This window comes from Phyllobates terribilis, unplaced genomic scaffold (genome assembly GCF_046119375.1).
Source record: "Phyllobates terribilis strain yellow unplaced genomic scaffold, ASM4611937v1 Scaffold_3__8_contigs__length_932513732, whole genome shotgun sequence".
Taxonomy (NCBI): Eukaryota; Metazoa; Chordata; class Amphibia; order Anura; family Dendrobatidae; genus Phyllobates; species Phyllobates terribilis.
In genome coordinates this window covers 425,682,464-425,703,262 of record NW_027362763.1, presented here as the reverse complement: position 1 = coordinate 425,703,262, position 20,799 = coordinate 425,682,464, and the positions used below count along the sequence as shown (strand labels likewise).

The window sequence follows — 20,799 nt, the reverse complement described above, 5'->3', positions numbered from 1 at the left end:
ATCCGCGGCCTCTTCATCCTCTGTGACTGGGGGGACAGCAGTCACACCTGTTTTGGGGCGCAGACCTGCCACCTCTTTACCCGCAACAGCCAGCGTGATTGGCAGGTCATCATTTTCTTTGGAGGTGGTAACACCAGCTGGTCTTGAGCGCTGTCCGACATCGATAGCACCACCTTTGGATCAAGGCAACCTAACATGTCCGCCTGCATCTTCCTCACAGACCGGCAGTTTGCCGGGGACACCCTTATCAACCCCGTCTAAGCACAATAGCCAGCCCTCGGTCCCTCAGATGTGGACAAGTAAAAGACCATTTCCTCCTAGCCATGAGAAAGCTAAGAGGTTGAATTTCACCATCTGCAAGCTCTTGGCTACAGAAATGCTGCCTTTCCGCCTGGTGGACACAGAGGATTTTCGAGACCTTATGTCCGTCGCAGTGCCCCAGTACCAGATGCCCAGTCGGCACTACTTCTCAAAGAAAGGTGTGCCTGCGCTCCACCAGCATGTCGCACACAACATCACCGCTTCTTTGAGAAACTCTGTGTGTGACAGGGTGCATTTCACCACAGACACTTGGACGAGTAGGCATGGACAGGGGCGTTACATGTCGCTGACTGGGCACTGGGTAACTATGGTGACAGCAGGACAAGGGGCTGCTGTCCAAGTCTTGCCGTCCCCACGAGTTGTGCGTCAATCCTCTTTATGTCATTTTTCCTCCACTGCTTCTGCCTCCTCAACCTCCTCTCGGTCTTCCACCTGCACCCAAAGCCTGTCTGGTCATGCCACAAGCTTTCTAACTGCGCAGAAGGGATCCTGCACACCTCCTTACTATGCTGGCAGTAGGGCTCAACGTCATCAGGCGGTTTTTACATTGAAATGTCTGGGAAATGTGAGTCACACAGCTGAGGAGTTGTGGTCAGCTCTGGAGAACCAATTTCATGAATGGTTGTCTCCACTGGACCTGAAACCAGGGAAGGCCGTGTGCGACAATGCTGCAAACCTGGGTGCGGCCCTTCGCCGGGGCAATGTCACACACGTGCCTTGTATGGCTCACGTGTTGAACCTGGTTGTCCAGCAATTTTTAGCCCACTATCCCAGACTAGATGGCCTTCTGCAGAGGGCACGGTCGCTGTGTGCTCACTTCCGCCGTTCGCATCCCGCAGCTCAGCGACTTACATCTCTACAGAAGTCGTTGGGCCTGCCACTTCACCGGCTAAAATGCGATGTGCCTACCCGGTGGAATTCAACTCTGCACATGTTGCAGCGACTGTGGCAGCACCGACAAGCCCTGGTGCAATACGTTCTGACGTATAGCCTGGGCCAACGAGATTCAGAGGTGGGGCAAATCACGCTGGAGGAGTGGTCTTAGATCAGGGACCTATGCACCCTTCTGCACAGTTTTGAAATGGCGACGAAGATGTTTAGTGCTGACGATGCCATTATCAGCATGACTATTCCGGTGATTTACATGCTGGAGCACATGTTAAACAGAATTCGGAGTCAGGTGGTGGCACAAGAGGAGGTGGAGGAAGTAGAGGAGGAGGAGTTGTATGCGGAAGGGCTAACATCTGCAAGGTCCAGACGGTCGGCAGCACCAGGGCGGCAGGCATGTGAGGGTGGGGGAGATGATTTTACCAGGGCGCATGGTAGCAGCCAAACTAGTGAGGAAGGTGCAGGAGCCCAGGAAGAAGTGGAGGACGAACTGATGGAAGACTCATCAGATGAGGGAGACCTTGATCACATTTCTGTTGTGCGAGGTTGGGTGGAGAGGACAGAGGAAGGAAGCATGATTGTTACCTCGCCACCAACACAACAGGGACTTGGTGCTCCTGGATGCGCAACACACATGAGTGCCTTCTTGCTGCACTACCTGCAACATGACCCTCGAATTGTGAGAATTAGAAATAATCCTGACTACTGGGTTGCCACACTGTTAGATCCCCGGTACAAAAGTAAATTTGCAGAAATTATTCCTGCCATAGAAAGGGATGCACGCATGCAGGAGTATCAGCAGAGACTGTTGCAGAATCTTACATGTGCTTTTCCACAAAATACCAGTGGTGCACGTAGTGAATCTCACAGTTCCAACTTGCCAACCGTGGTCTGTATGGAATTGTTCAATAAAGGGCCCAAAATTAAGATAACATAGATGGGAGAGGTCTCTATGAATAGGAATTCCTAAGTATTTGATACCCTGTGAGGGCCAGGCAAAGGGAAAGTTGGACTGGATGGAATCCTATATGGATTTAGGGAGGGAGACATCGAGGGCCTCAGACTTCGCTGCATTGATTTTAAAATTTTACCATGTAACAAAGTGATCTATTTCAGCCATAACAGCAGGGATGGATATATGTGATTGAGTGATATATACTAGGACATCATCAGCAAATAGAGAGCACTTGTACTCGGTGCCTCCCACCTCAATCCACCTAATATTGGGGTTATGGCGAATTGATGAGAGCAGGTGCTCCGTCACTAGGATGTATAAGAGAGGGGACAGAGGACATCCCTGCCTTGTCCCATTGGTGATTGTGAAAGGTGATGAAAATGTTCTGACGCACCCCCTGGGCCTTGGGACACCCGGAGCCGGACCCTTTTTGGTGGATGCTGGTGGTTGTAGTCTTCGTGGCGGCGATCCGGTTCCGTGGCTCAGGGCGGTCAAACCAGTGGCGGAACTATTTATGTGGTTTTGATGTTTAAATGTCCGACTACGCCACCCGTGGATTGCGGTCAGAGTGAACCGCCGCTACAGGGCAGACCGCTAAGGCTGGTGTTGTGGGTGCAGCAGAGCGTAGCATAACTCCCCACGGGAGGAGTATAGCCTCAGGGCAGTGTATGCGGAGGATGGGGGTGATGGTGCAGGGCAGCAGCAGTAACGACACAGAGTCAGTGATGCAGTTCAGGGCCTTTACTCACAGTTCTTATTATCCAGACCACGTCTGCAGGTAACGGCTGCCCACGTCGTACTGTGCTCACCAGGTGAGGGGCTCAGACAACTCCCAGATAACTTTGGAGCGCTTCACAGGACCCCCTTTGTGTGTCCTTTGTCTGGCCTTTCTTACCAACACTTCTGTCCGGCTGCCTCGGGCCTCCTCTTGGTAAACTTGGCGCCAGTTTCCCTGACCCTATGTGGTGCCTTCCTAGCGGGTGGAGCAAGGGGCTGCGCCACATAAAATGTCAGAGCCTCCGGTTTCTAGCTGAGGGTCGTTTCCTGCCTCCACTAGTTCGGGGACCGGTCTCCCCCTTTGGCCTGACCCCTCCACGCAGGTGGATTCGGGCGTGCGGTGGCGACTCGCCCGTCCGCACCCCTGGGATCCCTTCATTCCTCGTTCCTGGAGCCTTCTCCACTCCTCTTCCTTCCTTCTCCCTCTTGCAGGCCTGGGCCTCTGTTACTAGGCCCGCCTCCGGAGCAGAGCTCATGCAGAGCCCCTGCTCCCTGCCACTTCTGCTCAGACTTCTCTGCACTGAACTAAGATGGTGCCCACCTTTTATACTCCCTTCTCAATGCACCCAGGAACTGCTTCCTCCCTGCTCCTGCACTGCAGGGTTCCCCTTCCTCAGTGTTCCCTCCCCCCACTCCAGCCAGGGACAGGGACTGTCGTGCCCATCTCAGGGGCATATTGGTCGCCCTGCCCCACGGCAATGTGGTGTAATGCATGCAGGTGTCGGGTCCTGATCCACACTCCATCCTTATCTGAGAGTGAGATATCACACCTCTGGGTGAGGTGCAATACGTCTGTAGCAACCGAGCCCTCGGTGCTACAGTTCCATTTATCTTCAGCCTAGGTGACGTATTGTGATACAGGGCCGTGATTTTGGCTATAAAAGGGTCCCCTAGACCCCTACCCCAAGCTTTTTAAGAGAATCATATATGGCGTGCCAGGAGACTCTATGGAATGCTTTCTCAGCATCCAACGAGAGTATCTACTTACAAATTTTTAACTGCATCTAGCCCAGGAAATACTTTGTGCCTAGTAGCAGTGTCTGCTAGTCAGCGGATTATCCCGGCTGTTAAGCAAGCTACACCACCTGTAGTTTGGACACTTAATTTTTTCAAAGGAAATGCTTCGGGACCACGGGATACTTAGTGAAGAGCATCAGGAGGCACCCCAAGGCATAGGGGCTGGGACTGGCACTAGGATGCCTTGCGGTGGACAGCCGAGCTCGATCCTTATAAAAGCTTTTTAACTGCAGCAGCTTTAGTGGACGCTACTGGAGCTGGAATTACGCGGCTGCTGGCATGAGACTTGCCCTCCAATAGATCCTTGTAAATGGATTTAAAGTGTATTCATTCAAATTAGAGGGACAATTTAAATTAAAAAGCTTAGAGCTGCCTCCACCACAGGGGGGCTCTCTCGACCCACCAGCGGACAGGCACCAGTATTGGGAGAGGGGGGCTGGCCGTCAGGGTTCACCGCGGCTCTGGCACAAACCCGGCGACACGGAGGTGGCACGGGCAGGAGCGGACTGGCCGTCTCGGCTTCTCACTTTTTGGATTTTAGAAGGGCATGACATGCCTATATCTGTGTCTCCCCCTCCTTTTACTCCTCCACCTCTTTTCTTTTCGCATGACTATATGTACTTGTCACTTTTCCATGTGTTAGTTGTGTCTTCTGAGCAGTTTGTCAGCTTTTGGACACCTTTGAAGGTGTTTTCTATGTGTTTCTATGTGTTTTTGTTTGCCTGCCATTGGTTTTAACGGTGTTCGAAGGTGTTCGACGAACAGTTCGACGAACAGTTCGGCGAACACACGGGTGTTCGACGAACCGAACCGAACTCGAACACTACGGGGGTGGCTCAACACTAGTCCTCTGTCTCACGGCCAATGTTGGTGGAGAGGTGGATGCGTAAGCATGGATCTCTCTTTAAATGGAGCTCCTAGATTAGATGAACTAGGACATTCTTGAGATACCTCTAGGTCCTAGAGGTGGGACCTGCATCTGTCAGACATTTATAGTATAATCTGTAGGTATGCCATATATTCCTACATAATACATCTCCATAGCGATCAGTTGACACACACCTTTGGCTTTGAAGAACAAAAGATCAGCACAGTCTTATTCCAGAAAGATCTAAATTTTTCTAAATATGTGAATAAACTTTTAAGATCTATAGGACATAGATCTCCCTGAGAATTTGCCTCCAGAGCTTATTTTGAAAGGGGTCATCACCAGTGTAAGACAGGCAATGACTGACAGTCTGCTCTCCTAATTTACACGTCTCAATTGGTAATGCTTCCTTTAATCTAAAATAATCTCTGGAGTCAGATTCTCAGGGAGATCTATGACCCGCCCATAGATCTAAACAACTCATTTACATATTATGAAAAATATAGATTTTGTGGGAACCATTCAGCGAATTGCAGATATCAAGGTATCATTTTATTCAGTTTCCTATGACCTGCATATCCATACAGACTGTTTAGCAGGGTTCATCCTACTTACAGATTCCCTTTAAAAACTTCCAAAACATTAGTTTTCAGTTTTTTTGCAGTTAGAAAAAACACAGGATCATCAGCGAGTGGCGGTAACATTTAGCCGATCTGTTTGCAAGTTTCAGACGGGTTTAGGTGCCATAGTTACCTGTACACACCTGCCTGATCCATTGAGCGGTGTATGCATATTTAAACAGCTGTCTTATTTATTTTTCATGTTTACCCTCCAGCGCACACTTTTTAGTTACAAGTTTCTTTGTTTGGCCGCTGTTCCATGATGTCAAGCCTCCAGCTGATGTACAACCTGTAACCCTTCTATACTTTACGTACAGCTTATTGGCCTTGAAAGTGTTGTAGAACATAAAGGTACCTGTTTCCTAAGCCTTTAATGAAAATCTATTCAAGTGATCTTTGATTTGGCATAAAAATGTAACATTATCTAGAGAATGCTTCGTAAATTTACCTGGTGCCCAGCTTTTTATTTAAGCCAATGCCTCTCTTCTCTCTGAGAATCTTCCGCCCTCTTATCCCTTTCTCCCTCTTCTCTCTTCATTCTCTCAGAGAATGGCCAAAGCACTTCTCACATTCCCTAATGCACACTGTGAGGATGATTCATTAAAACTTTTTTGACTGATTTCTGGGGAAAAAAGCTTAGAAAAGTTGCAATTTTCTTTGTGCAACATGAGGTTGTACAGAAAAATGTGACTTCTGGCATTTTCACTTTGTCGGATCTGGGGCTGGATGGGGGTGTGACGGGGCATGGTGACTCCCACTCGTCAAATTCATGTCAAGTGGCGGCTTTCGCTATGCCACAAATATTTATTCAAGCAGAGACTCTGCCTGACCTCAGATTGACTAACATGAGAAGCATTGGCAATTCCAAACATGGGGGGAGTACCTCAAACTACTGATGTATAATGTGTAAAAAAATAATAATAATTTTTATTTCTAGAACGTCAGCATATTCTGCAGCAGTTTACAATTCAATCTCCATCGACTTTGTGTAGAGGTTTGTTCTAGCATTAGAAACACTTTACTAATGTCTGTTAACCCTTTCACAACCTTGGGATTTGTCGTTTTTGCATTTTCGCTTTTTGCTCCCCTTGTTCCCAGAGCCATAGCGTTTTTATTTTTTGGTCAATATGGCCATGTGAGGGCTTATTTTTTGTGGAACGAGTTGTACTTTTCAACGCTATTACTAGTTTTACCATATCATGTACGGGAAAAAAACTCCAAGTGCGGTGAAATTGCAAAAAAAGTGCAATACCACAGTTGTTTTTTATTTTTTATTTTTTTGCGACGTTCACTGAATACTAAAACTGACCTGCCATTCTTATTTTTAGGGCTTATTTTTTGCGCACCGGGCTGACGTTTTTATTGATAATATTTTGGGGTAGATCTGATGTTTTGATCGCCCGTTATTGCATTTTATTGCAATTTTGCGGCGACCAAAAAATGTAATTCTGGCGTTTAGAATTTTTTTCTCGTTACGCCGTTTACCGATCGGATTAATTCTTTTTTTATATTGATAGATCGGGCGATTCTGAACACGGCGATACCAAATATGTCTATGTAGATTTTTTTTTTAATTATTTTATTTTGAATGGGGCGAAAGGGGGGTGATTTAAACTTTTATAATTTTTTAGTTTTTTTTATATTTATAAAACTTTTTTTTTTTCACTTTTTGCATGCTTCTATAGTCTCCATAGGAGACTAGAAGCAGCAACTGTCCGATCGCCTCTGCTACATACAGGGGATCAGCAGATCCCCTGTATGCAGCAGAAATGGTCCTGTGCTATGAGCGCCGACCACTAGGTGGCGCTCATAGCGACCAGCTCATGACAACCGCAAGCGTCTGCTGCAGACCCTGGGTTGTCATGCCCACCCATCGGTGACCCGCGATCACGTGACGGGGGTCGCCGATGGGCGGGGCTTAGGACGCACTTCCCAGAAGCGCGCGTTAAATGCCGCTGTCGGAGATTGACAGCGGCATTTAACATGTAAACAGCCGCGGGTGGATCGCGATTCCACCCGCGGCTGTTGCGGGCACATGTCAGCTGTAATATTCAGCTGACATGTGCTCGGTTCAGTGCGGGCTCACCGCCGGAGCCCTCACTGAACCGGGGGATTACAGCCTGTGCGTACTAATACGTCACAGGCTGTAAAGGGGTTAATCATATTAGGAGCAAAAGTATATACCCAGCAAATCAATTCGCACAACCTTAGTCTAGTGGAAATGTCAAGGCCGGCTAATCAAAATAAGGATACCGGCAGGTAGGAGGCAGTTTGTCGGGTTGCTGTCCAACAGCTATGGAATACTGACATGCAGTAGCGTAGCTACCCGGTGGGGTGAGAGGGGGCTGTAGCCCAGGGCCCCGTGCTCTGAGGGGGCCCACCTGGAGCTACGCTACTGTAACTGTATCGGCGTGAGCAGCATGCCTTTACAGTTACATTCCGGTCAGAGCAGGGAGACTGGATGTCCCTGCACCGCTCGGCGGCCGATATGCGGCCCTTGAGCAGGAGGGGGGCCTCCCTGCCCATCACCGCTGCAAGTTAACTGATGAGAGAAGGATCATAAGTAAAAAAAGTTTTTTTTCCTGCTCACCTGTCCCTTTGTGCCTGGCTGCAATCCCAAAGAGTCCAATAGAAGTATGAAGAGATCCGGCACCAAAGCAATATGTTCCAAAGCTTTATTCCAAAAAGATCTTAGGTATAAAAACACAGGCCAACATTTTTTGGAGGTGGAGGGCTTAATCCAGCAAGGTCCCAGGACACTGGTTTACGCGTTTCAGGGCTATATGTGCCCCTTAATCATAACCTAGCTGTATGGCTGTGGCATGGGGATTTTAAACTAGCCGGGCAAATATATCCCGCCCCCTTGTCACATGACTTACAAAACCTCTGTATCTAACACATTTTAAAATGCCAATACAAAACACATGTACAAGTTTAAAAACTAATTACAATATTGTAACAAGGTGCTATAAATGTGATTCGTGAACAGTTCTAATAGAATAGAATCAAATCCGAGCGTTTATTCAGGCCGGTGAGGTGGGCGGTCTCCATCATCAGAATCCAGTAGGTTTCCCGACTCAGGAGTTTCTGTCTCCAAGCCCCACCTCTCCTAGGTTTATTGACTCTTTCTATTCCAAAGAATTGGAAACCCCTCAGATCTCCTCCATGTACTTGAAAAAAATGCTTGGATACATTGGATGGATTAGAGGCTTCACCGTTCACTGAATCACGAAGATGTTCTTTAATATGCTGTCGCAATTTCCTCGGAGTGCAGCCTATGTATGAGAGATTACAGACATTGCAGGTAATTATATAAATGACATATGAGCTACTGCAGTGGATAAAATTCTGAATTGTAAACATTTCTGGTTTCGCTATTTTCTGAAATTGTTTAGTATTCACTGCATATCTACATGTACCACACCTATTATTACCACATTTAAAGAACCCCCTTGTAGATAGCCATGTTCTAATTCCCAAACCTGTCATCGCCAGACTTGGTGATAAAAGATTGGACAAAGTTGGAGCTTTTCTAGTTGAAAATAAGCCGCCTTCCTTCAGAATGTTATCTAGGATTTGGTCACTTTTTAACATTGGCAAATATTTTTTAAGAATTGATTCAATCTGACTATATTCCTTACTGTATGTTGTTACAAATACCGGCTTTTTATTTTTTTTCTGTCTCTGCTGATTTTTACACTTACCCACCATATCTAACCGGGGAATTTTTTCCACTGATTTAATTGCTCTGGTAAGAGACCAGTCTTGATAACCTCTTTTTTTGAGTCCACTGCAGATATCGTTTCTCTCCTGGATATAACATTCGCGGTCACTGCAGTTTCTTTTAGATCTATACATCTCACCTCTTGGATTATTAACCCTTACGTGTCTTGGATGACAAGAATCAGCTCTGAGGATAGTATTTCCCATGGTTTCCTTACGAAAAGAGGATGTTTTTACTTTACCATCAGATACATTTGCCGAAATTTTTAAATCCAAAAAACTAATCTCTGTCTTACTGCACCTGTAAGTAAAAAAAAGATTGCAATTGTTGGCATTAACATATTTCATAAATTGGGGAACATTGGCAACGTCTGTGGACCACAAAATGATCATATCGTCCATATATCTAGCATAATGTGATATACTGGACTGGAAAGGATTGTCAGCTGAAAAAATACTTGACTCTTCCCACCAAGAAATGAATAAAGTAGCAAAAGACGGAGAAAATTTTGCACCCATTGAGGCACCCCGGCATTGTAAAAAATATTTATTATCATACAGAAAATAGTTATGGCTTAATAAAAAGTCAAGTGCCAAACAAACAAAGGAAATCCAGTCCGGGGAATAATTTGAATATTTCTGCAACATCTCAGAGATCGTTTTTATTCCCAAGGCATGTGGAATACAAGAATAAAAGGATTCAATATCACATGCAACCCATGTGTAGTTTTCCTCCCATACAACCTGTTCCAAAAGGGTTAACAAGTGATTTGTATCCTTTATATAGCCTGGACAAATTTGTACCACCAGCTGCAAGAGAGAGTCCACCCATTCATGTTCACTGTAAGATCATATCCCAGAGACAATAGGTCTCATGGGTGGGGGGGAACCTCCCCTTATGCAGTTAAGGTACCGAGTGGAAAATAGGGACAACCGGTTCAGTTACATATACATACTCTACCTCTTTTTCAGTCATAACCCCCATAGATTGACCCATAGTAATACGGTGCTTTAATTCCTTGTTGAAACTCACAGTGGGATCACCTTGTAAGACAGAATAAGTGTTAATATCTTCTAGAATCTGATAATTTAAGCTATTATACAAAGACTTATTTAATAAGACCACTGCACCCCCTTTGTCCGCTTTTCTTATTACCAATTCAGAGTTGTTTTTTAGAGAGGAAATAACACTGTTTTTCTGTCTACTCGATGAGGAATTCAAATAAAGTTCCTTCAGATCACTCTGGATCAACTCCTGAAAACGGTCCAATACTGGAACTCTTGATTGGACCGGATAAAAAGAAGGGTTTTTTGTCTGGAAATTTTGAGCCGTACATACAGTCACTGTTTCCCTCCTTGATCCTATGTCTAGCTGTACCAAATCTTTATAGGTGGTCTGATCATCCAAGCTCATAGAGGTAAGAGGACATGTAGGGTTAATAAATTCTTGCTCCTCATTTTCAAAATCCTTTAAGAAATGTCTCTTTACCGTTAAAGCTCGCACAAAGCGGTTAACGTCGAGGATCGCATGAAAAAAATTAAAATGAAAATCAGGTGCATAACCTAGCCCCTTGGACAGTAATTTCAATTAGTCGATGCTAATGATGATGAAAGAAGACAAATTCACTACATTTTCAATGGGGTCCAAAACCTTTTCTGTTTGCCCCTGTACCGCTGTGGATATCTCCTTGGGCTTTGATTTCCGGTCCCACGTTTCCTCCCCCCTCTCCGTCTCCATTTTTTGGATGTATAGTAGTGATATCAGGTGAATTACTCTGGGGGTATTTTCTGGTGATGTGCCTTCATACGGGTCTTCACTATAACCCCTTGATGTATCCAAATCACTGAATGCTACTTTTGTACTTGTAGGTCTGGACACCTCTGATCTTGATTTCTTCAAGATTGGTTTGGGAGTCACTGGGATCTCATGCTTGACTGCCCAAAATCCTAGATAACATTCTGAAGGAAGGTGTCTTATTTTCAACTAGGAAAGCTCCAACTTTGTCCAATCTTTTATCACCAAGTCTGGCGATGACAGGTTTGGGAATTAGAACATGGCTATCTACAAGGGGGTTCTTTAAATGTGGTAATAATAGGTGTGGTACATGTAGATATGCAGTGAATATTAAATAATTTCAGAAAATAGCGAAACCGGAAATGTTTACAATTCAGAATTTTATCCACTGCAGTAGCTCATATGTCATTTATATAATTACCTGCAATGTCTGTAATCTCTCATACATAGGCTGCACTCCGAGGAAATTGCGACAGTGTATTAATGAACATCTTCGTGATTCAGTGAACGGTGAAGCCTCTAATCCATCCAATGTATCCAAGCATTTTTTTCAAGTACATGGAGGAGATCTGAGGGGTTTCCAATTCTTTGGAATAGAAAGAGTCAATAAACCTAGGAGAGGTGGGGCTTGGAGACAGAAACTCCTGAGTCGGGAAACCTACTGGATTCTGATGATGGAGACCGCCCACCTCACCGGCCTGAATAAACGCTCGGATTTGATTCTATTCTATTAGAACTGTTCACAAATCACATTTATAGCACCTTGTTACAATATTGTAATTAGTTTTTAAACTTGTATATGTGTTTTGTATTGGCATTTTAAAATGTGTTAGATACAGAGGTTTTGTAAGTCATGTGACAAGGGGGCGGGATATATTTGCCCAGCTAGTTTAAAATCCCCATGCCACAGCCATACAGCTAGGTTATGATTAAGGGGCACATATAGCCCTGAAACGCGTAAACCAGTGTCCTGGGACCTTGCTGGATTAAGCCCTCCACCTCCAAAAAATGTTGGCCTGTGTTTTTATACCTAAGACCTTTTTGGAATAAAGTTTTGGAACATATTGCTTTGGTGCCGGATCTCTTCATACTTCTTGATGAGAGAAGGAGCGCATCTTCCTATTGGGGGGGGGGGGTAGGATATTATGCTACATACTTTGCTTATGGGGGGGAGGAGATTATATTACAAACTTCCTATGGGGGGGAGATTATGCTACAGACTGCCTATGGGGGAAGTGGATTATACTACAGACTGCCTATGGTGGGGCGTAGATTGTGCTACAGACTGCCGATGGGGGGGAGATTATACTACAGACTGCCTATGGGGGGAGATTATACTACAAACCGCCTATGGGGGGGATATTATGCTACAGACTGCCTATGGGGGGAGATTATACTACAAACTGCCTATGGGGGGGAGATTATACTACAGACTGCCTATGGGGGGAGATTATGCTACAGACTGCCTATGGGGGGGGGATTATGCTACAAACTGCCTATGGGGGAGAGATTATGCTACAGACTGCCTATGGGGGGATTATGCTACAGACTGCATATGGGGGAGTAGATTATGCTACAGACTGCCTATGGGGGGAGGAGATTATACTACAGACTGCCTATGGGGAGGGGTTATGCTACAAACTGCCTATGGGGGGGGGAGATTATGCTGCAAACTGCCTATGGGGGGATTATGCTACAGACTGCCTATGGGGGGGAGATTATGCTACAGACTGCCTATGGGGGGGGATTATGCTACAGACTGCCTATGGGGGGGGAGATTATGCTACAGACTGCCTATGGGGGGGTTATGCTACAGACTGCCTATGGGGGGGGAGATTATGCTACAGACTGCCTATGGGGGGGTTATGCTACAGACTGCCTATGGGGGGATTATGCTACAGACTGCCTATGGGGGTGGATTATGCTACAGACTGCCTATGGGGGAATTATGCTACAGACAGCCTATGGGGGGATTATGCTACAGACAGCCTATGGGGGGATTATGCTACAGACTGCCTATGAGGGGATTATGCTACAGACTGCCTATGGGGGGATTATGCTACAGACTGCATATGGGGGGGGTTATGCTACAGACTGCATATGGGGGGGATTATGCTAAAGACAGCCTATGGGGGGGGGTTATGCTACAGACTCTGCCTATGAGGGGATTATACTATATGAAGGACTATCTGGTGCATTATACTATATGTAGGCTATTCATACAGTGTGGGGATTACAGTTAGGGTCATACAGTGTGGGAGATAATGTGGGGTATTTGCACAGTGTGGGGGCCATCATCCAATGTGGGAGATAATGTGGGGTCTTTGTATAATGTGGGGGCCATCATACAGTGTGGGGGATAATGTGGGGTCTTTGCACAGTGCGGGGGCTTTCATACAGTGTGGGAGATAATGTGGGATCTTTGTATAATGTGGGGGCCATCATACAGTGTGGTAAATAATGTGGGGTCTTTGCACAGTGTGGGGGCCATCATACAGTGTTGAAGCCATCAGTTTGGAGGCTACTAAGGAGTCAGTATACTGTGTGGGGGTACTATACTGTGAGGGAGCATTATACTGTGTATAGGAGCGCATCATACTGTGTAGAGGGGAGCTGTACATGGGGAGAGACTCAAGACATTTTTTAATGTTAAGTGGGCACTTATCGTTATAGGGGAACTCGGGTTATTATGACAGAGGGGTACACAGAGGGCATTATTACTTTCTAGGGGGCACAATGTGGGCAATGTTTTCTAGGGCACTTGCACACGTCATTACTATATTCTAGAGGTTTGTTTTACCATCTAGAGGGCACACAGCAGGTGCAGTAATAGGGACACGTACAGCAACAGAGGCTCAGTATTGCGGTCTCAGCAGGATGAGGTGTTTGTGCAGGTTGGGAATAGATGGGAATGGGGCCTAAAATGTAAGGAGTCAAATGTGTCTTTGTTGTGATCTCTGCAGACCTGAGACTGGGTCACATGGAAAAGACGGGAAAAATGAACAATTTAATCAGAAAGAACGTCAGCTGTAAGTTACAATATATAACCGTGCTGTGATCTCTTATATGTTCTTCAGGACTGGCATCTATCAATATATGTCACAATATGGCGGTAGTATCAGTGCTGGTCTTTGTATAGAGATTATTTTTAGTAACAGCGCCGTCATCTGCTGAGGTTTTCCTGCATCCACTATCTGGGTGCGCCACCATAGCTGTAATCAAGGTTACCTGGTAAGGGGCCCACTCCCTGAACCAAAACCCTAGCTACGCCTCTGCTGACATGGCTGCTGGATAAGGGTCCTGCGAACTTATTTGCTCACCACTGTACATTTTTTTCAATACTGTCATTCAACTATTAAAGGGGTTGTCCTAAGAAGAAATAACATTTTAATTAATAGATCCCTGGCCAGGAGATGTGCTATGTGCTGACCATGAACTGGAGCAGCTCTGCAAGCTCAAGCACAGCCATTACACAGTACATAGCAGGGGCACATTTATAAGATTATCTCAGCAAGGGAACATTTTTTTTTAACACATCAAATTGTGGAACTTATTATTATTCCGAGATCTATTAACTAAAATGTACTTTATTCGTGGGACAATCCCTTTAACCCCTTTAAAGCCCTTGACATACTAATACGCGTCTGTGCCCTGGGACTTAAGAGCCTGACCCGTATTAGTACGTCATTGCGATCGCGCGCGCACACAGGCTGTGCTGGTGCGATCGCCGCCGGGTTTCAGCTGATTGTCACAGCTGACACCCGGTACTATGTGCAGGGAGCGGTCCCGCACCGCTCCCGGCACATTAACCCCCGCAATGCTGCGATCGAAGTCGATCGCAGCATTGCGTTGGCTAAGGGGAGGTGATCGCAATACTCACCTCCTCTTCCGGCCTCCAGCGCTGTCTGCCGCGGCTTCCTGTGTGTTGCCATGGCGACCCGATGGCGTCATGACAACATCCGGGTCACCAGACAGCAGGAAGATTGTTTCGTCATGCGCAGTGCATGACCAAACAATCTTCTCACTGTGCAGCGCTGACTGCCTGCATGGCACAGGGATGGTGCTCCATCCCTATGCTATGCAGGCGATCAGAATAAAAAAAGTGAAAGTCCCAGAGTGGGACAAAATAAAAAAGTAAAAAAACTTTCAGAAAGTGAATTATTTTTTTTTTTAAAAATATAAAAAAAAAATAATCCACCAAAAATAAAAATATAATGTACCCATCAATAAATATTATTATGAAAAAAAAAACAAAAAACAATAAAAGTACACATATTTGGTATCGCCGCGTCCGGAACGACCTGACCTATAATACTGTCCCACTAGTTAACCCCTTCAGTGAACACGGTAAAAAATAAAAATAAAAAACGAAGCAAAAAACAATGCTTTATCATCATACCGCCAAACAAAAAATGGAATAACACGCGATCAAAAAGACAAATATAAATAAAAATGGTACCACTGAAAACATCTTGTCCGCAAAAAAACAAGCCACCATACAGCACCATCATCTGAAAAATCAAAAAGTTATAGCTCTCAGAATAAAGCGATGCAAAAAAATAATTTTTTCTATAAAATAGCTTTTATTGTGTAAAAGCGCCAAAACATAGAAAAACAATATAAATGTGGTACCGCTGTAAACGTACTGACCCGAAGAATAAAGCTGCCTTATCAATTTTACCACACGCGGAGTAGAATAAAAAAATTAAAAAAAAAACAATTCCTGAATTGTTGGCTTTTGTTTATTCTGCCTCCCAAAAGCTGGAATAGAAAGCGATCAAAAAATGTCACGTGCCTGAAAATGACACCAATAAAAACGTCAACTCATCCCGCAAAAAACAAGCCATCACATGACTCTGTCGGCCAAAATATGGAAAAATTATAGCTCTCAAAATATGGCGATTCAAAAACTAGATTTTACTAAATATGTCTTTTAGTGTGTGACAGCTGTCAATCATAAAAACCCGATATCATTCTGGTATCTCTGTAGTCGCACCGACCAGAAGAATAAGGTCGTCTAATCACTTATACCGCACTAGGAATGCCGTAAAAAATAAACGCTAGGGCTGGGGTTGGGGTTAGGGTTGTGCTAATGTTAGGGTTGGGGTTAGGTTTTTTTTTTTCAAAAGTGAAAAAAAAAAAAAAAAAGATGACGATATGGCAACTAGTGTTGAACGCAAGTGCTCGCTACTTGAGTTTGCATCGGGTGCTCGGGTATGCATTGAGTATCGTGGGTGCTCGTGTCTCCGCCCCATATGCTTCGCGGCCAAAAAAAACTCACGGGCCTCCCATGCATGAGCGATCCCCTCATGTTTTTTTTAGGGTTTCTAATAACCATGAAACATGCGGGCGGGGACTCGAGCATTTCACTTGAGCACCCGTGATACATGGTGCATACCTGAGTACCCGATGCAAACTCAAGTAGCGAGCACTTGCGCTCAAGACTAATGACAACTTATTCAATATGATGACCTTATGTCATCAAATTCTGTGTCGTACCTCTTGGTTCAAAATGTTCACTATACCCCTTGATAAAATCCTTGAGGGGTGTAGTTTCCAAAATGGGGTCACTTGTGGGGGGTTTCAACTATTTAGGCACATCAGGGGCTCTCCAAACGCGACATGGCGTCCGCTCTCGATTCCAGCTGATTTTGCGTTCAAAAAGTCACACAGTGCTCCTTCCCTTCTGAACTCTGCCGTGCACCCAAACACTGTATTTTCCCCACATATGGGGTATTGGCGTACTCAGGAGAAATTGCACAAAGATTTTTGGGGTCCATTTTCTCCTCTTACCCTTGTGAAAATAAAAAAATTGGTGCTAAAACATCATTTTTGTGGAAAAAGTTAGATTTTTTTATTTTCACGGCTCCATGTTATAAACTTCTGTAAAGGACTTGGGGGTTCAAGGTGCTCACCACACATCTAGATAAGTTCCCTGAGGGGTCTAGTTTCCAAAATGGTGTCATTTGTAGGGGGTTTCCACTGTTTAGGCACATCAGGGGCTCCCCAAATGCAACATGGCGTCCGCTAATTATTCAAGCAAATTTTACATTCAAAAAGTTAAATGGCGCTCCTTCCCTTCCAAACCCTGCTGTGCGCCCAAACAGTGGTTTTCCCCTTCATATGGGGTATCTGCTTACTCAGGAGAAATTGCACAACAAATTGCATGGTGCAATTTCTCCTGTTACCCTTATGAAAATGCAAAAGTGGGGGCTGAAAAACATTTTTGTGGGAAAAATGTGAAAATTTTATTTTTACGGCTCAATGTTATAAACTTCTGTGAAGCACCTGGGGGTTCAAGGTGCTCACCACACATCTAGATAAGTTCCCTGAGGGGTCTAGTTTCCAAAATGGTGTCACTTGTGGGGGGTTTCCACTGTTTAGGCACATCAGGGGCTCCCCAAATGCAACATGGCGTCCGCTAATTATTCAAGCAAATTTTACATTCAAAAAGTCTAATGGCACTCCTTCCCTTCCGAACCCTGCCATGCGCCCAAACAGTGGTTTTCTCCCACATATGGGGTATCTGCTTACTCAGGAGAAACTGCACAACAAATTTTGGGGTCCATTTTTTCCTGTTACCCCTGCAAAAATAAAAAAAATTGGGTCTAAAGTAACATTTTTGTGAAAAAAGTTAAATGTTAATTTTTTTCTTCCACATTCCAAAAATTCCTGTGAAGCACCTGAAGGGTTAATAAAGTTCTTGAATGTGGTTTTGAGCACCTTGAGGGGTGAAGTTTTTATAATGGTGTCACTTTTGGGTATTTTCTGTCATAAAGACCCCTCAAAGTGACTTTAAATATGATGTGGTCCCTAAAAAAATGGTTTTGTAAATTTTGTTGGAAAAATGAGAAATCGCTGGTCAACTTTTAACCCTTATAGCTCCATAACAAAAAAAAATTTTGGTTCCAAAATTGTGCTGATGTAAAGTAAACATGTGGGAAATGTTATTTATTAACTATTTTGTGTGACATATCTCTCTGATTTAAGGGCATAAAAATTCAAATTTTGAAAATTTTGAAATGGGCACGCAGATACCCCATATGTGGGGAAAAACCACTGTTTGGGCGCACGGCAGGGCTCGGAAGGGAAGGAGCGCCATTTCAATTTTCGATTGTAAAATTTGCTTGAATAATTAGCGGACGCCATGTTGCGTTTGGAGAGCCCCTGATGTGCCTAAACAGTGGAAACCCCCCACAAGTGACCCCAATTTTGGGAACTAGACCCCCCTGGGAACTTATCTAGATGGGTGGTGAGCATTTTGAACCCCCAGGTGCTTCACAAATTGATCCGTAAAAATGAAAAAATATTTTTTTTCCACTTTTTCATGGTGTCCGCTAACAAATTGAATGGAAAATCGGCTCAAATTGTTAGCGGACACCATGTTGCGTTTGGAGAGCCCCTGTGTGCCTAAACATTGGAGCTCCCCCACAAGTGACCCCATTTTAGAAACTAGACCCACCAAGGCACCTATCTAGATGCATAGTGAGCACTTCGAACCCCCAGGTGCTTCACAAATTGATTCGTAAAAATGAAAAAGTGGAAAAAAAAACACTTTTTTATTTTTACGGATTAATTTGTGAAGCACATGGTGTCCGCTAACAAATTGAATGGAAAATCGGCTCAAATTGTTAGCGGACACCATTTTGCGTTTGGAGAGCCCCTGTGTGCCTAAACATTGGAGCTCCCCCACAAGTGACCCCATTTTGGAAACGACCCCCCAAGGCACCTATCTAGATGCATAGTGAGCACTTGGAACCCCCAGGTGCTTCACAAATTGATTCGTAAAAATGAAAAAGTGGAAAAAAAAAACACTTTTTAATTTTTACAGATTAGTTTATTGGTGCCATTTTCAGGCACGTGACATTTTTTGATCGCTTTCTATTCCGATTTTTGGGAGGCAGAATAAACAAAAACCACCAATTCAGGAATTTTTATTTTTCTTATTCTGCTCCGTGTGTGGTAAAATTGATAAGGTAGCTTTATTCCTTGGGTCAGTACGTTTACAGCGGCACCACATTTATATAGTTTTTCTATGTTTTGCGCTTTTGCACAATAAAAGATATTTTATAGAAAAAATTATTTTTTTGCATCGTTTTATTCTGAGAGCTATAACTTTTTGATTTTTCGGATGATGGAGCTGTGTGGTGGCTTGTTTTTTGCGGGACAAGATGATGTTTTCAGTGGTACCATTTTTATTTATATTCGCATTTTTGATTGCGTGTTATTCCATTTTTTGTTTGGCGGTATGATGATAAAGCATTGTTTTTTGCTTGTTTTTTTTTTTTTTTTTACTATGTTCACTGAAGGTGTTAACTAGTGGGACAGTTTTATAGGTCAGGTCGTTCCGGACGCGGCGATACCAAATATGTGTACTTTTATTGTTTGTTTGCTTTTTTCATAATAATATTTATTGATGGGTACATTATATTTTTATTTTTGGTGGATTATTTTTTTTATTTATTTTTTTATATTTTTACAATTTTTTTTTTTTTTTTTCATTTTCTGAGAGTTTTTACACTTTTTTACTTTGTCCCACTGTGGGACTTTCACTTTTTTTATTCTGATCGCCTGCATAGCATAGGGATGGAGCACAATCCCTGTGCCATGCAGGCAGTCAGCACTGCACAGTGAGAAGATTGTTTGGTCGTGCACTGCGCATGACCAAACAATGTTCCTGCTGCCTGGTGACCCGGATGTTGTCATGACGACATCAGGTCGTCATGGCAACACCCGGGAAGCCGCGGCAGACAGCGCTGGAGGCCGGAAGAGGAGGTGAGTATTGCGATCACCTCCCCTTGCCTCCGTAATGCTGCGATCGACTTCGATCGCAGCATTGCGGTGGTTAATGTGCTGGGAGCGGTGCGGGACCGCTCCCTGCACATTGTAACGCGTGTCAGCTTTGACAATCATCTGACACCCGGCGGCGATCGCGCCCGCACAGCCTGTGTGCGCGCGCAATCACCATGACGTACTAATATGGGTTAGGCTCTTAAGTCCCAGGGCACAGACGCGTATTAATACGTCATGGGCTGTAAAGGGGTTAACGTAGCATAAACTCACCTGCGGTGCGTGTTTCCAGTCCGCAGCAAGTAAAAAACAGACATGCCTTTTAAGTGCGTTTCTTCGGCGGAAACGCATCAAAAACGCATGTAATCCGCACCAAAGTATGTCAATGAAGTTGTGTCAATGCAAAAAAAACAGGAAGTATCAAAAACAAAGCAGCTTTATTTAAAGCATGACACACCAAAAAGAGACAAAAAACGCAGCGTCATAAACGCGATAAAAATACATGTTAAAAAAAGCACACAAATGCAATAAAAAAACGCGAGTAACCTAATCTAAAAAAAAATTAACACAGCAAAAAAGGGCAGCAGTGTTTACTTGCACAGATCTTCAAAACCAAATGCACTACCAGGGTGAGCAAACCCACATAAAGATGGCGGCTACACAGGTGCAAAATACTGATGAGACAACCACTCACAACCTACCAATTCATGATAGTAGACGTTATACATTACAGGTAAATCTAGTGATTTAAATGCAGCTGCTCGTTTTCACTTTTCTTCTTCATCCAGAGCAGATCGCTGTGAGTTCTTCCAGCCATAACTTGTCTTTGCAGAAAGTAACACACAGACATCTATGGCTGATCACTTCTAGAGGATCCGTTACACATATCCCCCCAATTCTACACTGCACCAAAATGAAGACGAAAAGTGCCATAGTGCTGCCCTGCACCATAACAGTACTTCCCTTTTCTTCCCCCACAATAACAATATCTACCACACCCCAAAAAAAAATCTAATACAGTAGTGGTCTCCCATTGTATCCCACG

At 44.4% G+C, this 20,799-nt stretch overlaps 1 protein-coding gene across 2 annotated transcripts in view; it reads right to left on the bottom strand.

Annotated features, from left to right (window-relative positions):
* Positions 1–20,799, bottom strand: part of SMIM8 (small integral membrane protein 8) — a 62,997-nt gene that overhangs the window by 35,999 nt on the left and 6,199 nt on the right. The window lies entirely within an intron of this gene.